The following is a 4,487-nucleotide window of genomic DNA, read 5'->3' as shown; positions in this document are numbered from 1 at the left end:
GCTCCCACCCCTCCCCCCCCCCCCCCCCCCCAAAAAAAAAAAAAACACTTCCCCCCCCCCCCCCCCCCCACAAAAAACCAAAATCACTTGCAAGTAGTTAAAAATCACCTGAAATCATCTTATTTTGCGAGTTAGCGCCCCTCAACTGATCTTCGATCCCTTCCACTTCACTTTCGCGCCCCCATCAGCACCCCTATTTCAAGACTTCCAGATACGCCACTGTGGGAGCCGCGAGTTTCGCATCTCCAACATCCAAAGGTGACCGTACGTGTCTGAAATAAAAGAATGAAATGGTTTTATGTTATTAAATGCTTTGAACCTCAAATAATATAGTACATGACAAATAAATTATACTGTAAACATAATTGAAAATAAACGTCTTCCATGTCTAAAGTTCAGCGTAGCAATAAATCTGTAATCTGAAAAAATGAAATAAAATGTTATAAGTGAGCAAAATCACAAACACAAATTTCACAAATAGAAAAGCAATTAAAAGCATAAATACACATGGAAAATATTCTATACATTTCTAAACCAAGATTATTAAACCAATCAACCTTAAACTTAACTTAAACGAACAACATAAATACACAAATTTTAACAAACGAGTCACTGACACCAATTTTTTCATATTTATTTTAACACCAAGAGATTTATTCAAACAGATAAATACGATCATATTCCTTTCACCATGATACATAGTAGGCCTATTACAAGATGCAAGTCAAAATAAATGGTAAAGCTAGTAAAATCACAAACATAAAATCACAGATAGAATTAAAAGCAGAAGCACACACGGAAATGCTCTATACCTTCTCTTAAACCAAGAATAATAAGCCAAACAACAGGACAAACTACAAGAGATTTACACAAATAGAGAAAGAAGTACTATTCCTTTCACCGTGATACATAGTACCATATTATTACCGCATGCAAGGCAAATTAAATAGTAGTTACAAAAGAAAAAAAAAACAAAACAAACAAACCAATAGGCCTTTGTCCTAAGGTTTTTCACATTTATTCATGTACAGGGCAAGCAATTCGTTTTGTCACACACTGCCCACAGGGTAACACAACAAACTACAAGAGATTTATACAAAGAAAGAAAGAAATAATATTCCTTTCACCGTGATACATGGTACAATATTACTACCGCATGCAAGTCAAAATAAATGTTACAGATACAAATTATGAAACACAACAATATGTCAAGTACATAGTATTTTGATGGGACCTTTTTTTTAAACCTTCCTTATAGAGGGGAACCCTTCTAGCTTACCCCAGAGGTTCGGCTGATATTCAGCTCCTTTTAAATAAATGAAATAATGTGATGCTGTTATCAGGCTTAGGGAGTGTGGACCTGCTGTAGTCGTGAGAAAGTCCTGCTGTCAAAGGAATTGAACACAGGACCAGGATTAGCAGGCAAGTATCTTATCCACTGAGCTATTAGCTCCCCTACTCTATTTAAAGAAATGAGACATAGAAACCAAGATTTTCACATTTTTACATGGCAAGCAATTCGTTTGGCCATACACTGTAACACATTACACATTATGTTAAATTACAAGAGATTTAGAGAAAGAAATAATATTCCTTTTACCGTGATACATGGTACAATATTACTACCACACGCAAGGCAAAATAAATGGTACAGTTACAAAATAAATTTAAAAAAAATATGTCAAGTACATAGTATTTTGGCGTGACCTTCATCCTACGAATTCAAAAAATGAGGCACAGAAACGAAGGTTTTTAACATTTATTTATTCAGGAGCAAGTAATTCGTTTGTCACACACTGCGACAAATTATGATAAATTACAGCGAATTAACTACAACACTACAACATTACAAGCGTTCCAAACACTACAGAAATCTACATTCATTCGAGCAAGAAGAAAGATACAAGAAAGTACACTATATAGTACCTCCTTTTCTAATACAACAGAAAAGTGAGTCTGGAAAAGCAACACACTACAAGAAAAACGTGTATAACACAGTAAGGTATTGCTACCAGATAGTACTTAACATATCACTTTGATGGAAAAACTAAATTCCGGGCAGCTGTTGCTACCCATATTAAAATAATGACCGGAAAGTATCTACAAGAATAATAAGAATAAAATAATTTGGTTTGGGTGAGCGCAGGTTATAAGGAAGCTGATGAAGTAAGTATTGTTAGTTCTTACTTGGTTTGGTGGTTGAATACTTGAAGCGATGTCTTGCTGCGTTAGTCACCTACCTGTTGTTGAGTCATAATGTGTAGATTCGAATCGTGTGCTTCCGGATACTTAAATTGGACAACTGGATTATTATGCATACAAATTGTAGCCTAAGTGTTAGTTCATTGGCATATATGAATTAAATTTATAACATCTTAATGTTATACAATGTGATCAGACCCTTAGAAATTATAATTTTAATTACTATAACTTAATAAATCTTATGAATAAAACCTGAGGAAATTAATGTATTGCATATAGCAATATAATATCTTCTACAGAAGTGTGTAAATACATACATTTTAACATAACCTATGTCTTATACACTTCCAATAGCACTTTCTTCAACCTCTTATGGAGTTTCAATATGATTCGATATACTACATTTCTAAGGAATTGTTCTAAACAAGTAAAAAAACTGAACAGACCCTTAGAAAAGTAATGCATTGATTGTATATCATTACAATCTGTAAAGGTTTTAGGATTATATTGAACGTGTGTATGAAAACATTGTAGGTTTTTAAAACCTGTTTTAAACATTTTCAGTATAGTACTTTCTTCAACCTCTTATGTGTTTCTATATAATTCGAAAATTGTTAAGGAATGTATAGGTGTAATTTTGCCCTACTTGATCATCGTGGGTTCGAGTCCCACCTGAAATTTTTTCACACGTACTGAGTATTCAGTATATTTCTACGTCAGGTAGGGCAAAATTACACCTATACTTGATTCTCCTGACGCAAATCCAGTCATTATTGTCTATTCCATCACGACAATAACAATTACTATCACGTTAAGGAATGGTTCTAAATAAGACAAAAAATACTGAACAGACCCTTAGAAAAGTAATGTATTGAATGTATAGCACTGCATCTATAAAGGTATTTGAATCATATTGAACTTATGTATAAAAACATTGTATGTTTTTACTTTTTCCTAATCATGGTTCTATAAATATTACATATTCCTTTAAACATCTTAATAGAGGTTCTATAGATGAATGAACCACATCTAAGAGAATGTTGTAAGTAATAAAACATATAAACATACCCTTGGAAAATCATTTATTGAATTTCAATAGTAATAACTCTACTTAAGATTATAGATCTTATTGAACTATTTATAATAATATATTTCATAATATAACCAATAACATTTTATACACTTTCAATGGCACTTTCTAATATAAATGTATACTTTACGAACAGAACATTATGAAAATAATGTCTTGAATTTCAGTATAAATCATCTACAGCAGTCTAGGATGTTGAAAATTTATAGAACATTCTATAGTTTTCCATAATAAACCATGTTTATGATGAAACATACATAATCTATAGACTTCTACGGATTAGCTACAGTATTATTAAGAGGCAGACAGTGATGGAATGCTTCAGACATAAGTTGCACAATGGATTACCAAAGCATGTTTTTTTTTTCACTTTAATTTAGAACATCTTCAATAAAATGCAGTATTGAATTAGAATTGCCCAGATTCATTGATTATGTTTACTACCATAGAACCGGGCATAGGACATGATAGAACATGACATTGTTATACAAAATATTCATTTATGCTATTTCAGACACTGTATCGTCCTGTAATAATTATGTTTCTATGTGTTAGTATGTGGGAAAATAGCATGAATTTCAACCAAAAAAGCTATAAGAATGTAGGCCTAATAACTTCTTTATATCATCGTGTGTTAGTTCTTAATATGTTTGATGCTTGGATGCACGACTTGATGAGGAGGTGATCACAAAATGTAGACGTCAAAAGACTCCAGTGGGCAAATATTAATTTCAGTGATTTTGTAGGACACTCGTGACTTATAGGCACTCTAGTGTACAAATAACACAATAATAATAATCATTATCCAGAAAAAATTTTTTTTTTCTAGACGCCCGGAAATAACCTCTGGTATAACAAAATGCTTACATTTTAATTATTATAATGCCTATATTTAGCATTTATTTTGCTGTTATTCCACATTCAGTATTTGTATTTCCATATTTAGGCCCATAACTATGTATATAATAGCTGTTAAATATAAAATTCATCATTAAAGTGATGTATTTACCCACTGTTATCTCCATCGGTCCACACCCTTCTCCAGCCACACTTCAAACAGGAATGAATGAGAATACAGGAAACACGTTGGGTTTGCTACCACCTGATATTCCAACATTTAAATTTATTCTTTTTGGTTACTGAGGCTATGTTCTCACACGGCTGCCGTGCGTCCATCCGAGAAAATACCAAAAAT

Source organism: Anneissia japonica, unplaced genomic scaffold (assembly GCF_011630105.1).
Source record: "Anneissia japonica isolate Jap-2015-1 unplaced genomic scaffold, ASM1163010v1 scaffold288096_len198612_cov187, whole genome shotgun sequence".
NCBI lineage: Eukaryota > Metazoa > Echinodermata > Crinoidea > Comatulida > Comatulidae > Anneissia > Anneissia japonica.
Note: the sequence above shows the minus strand (reverse complement) of the source record.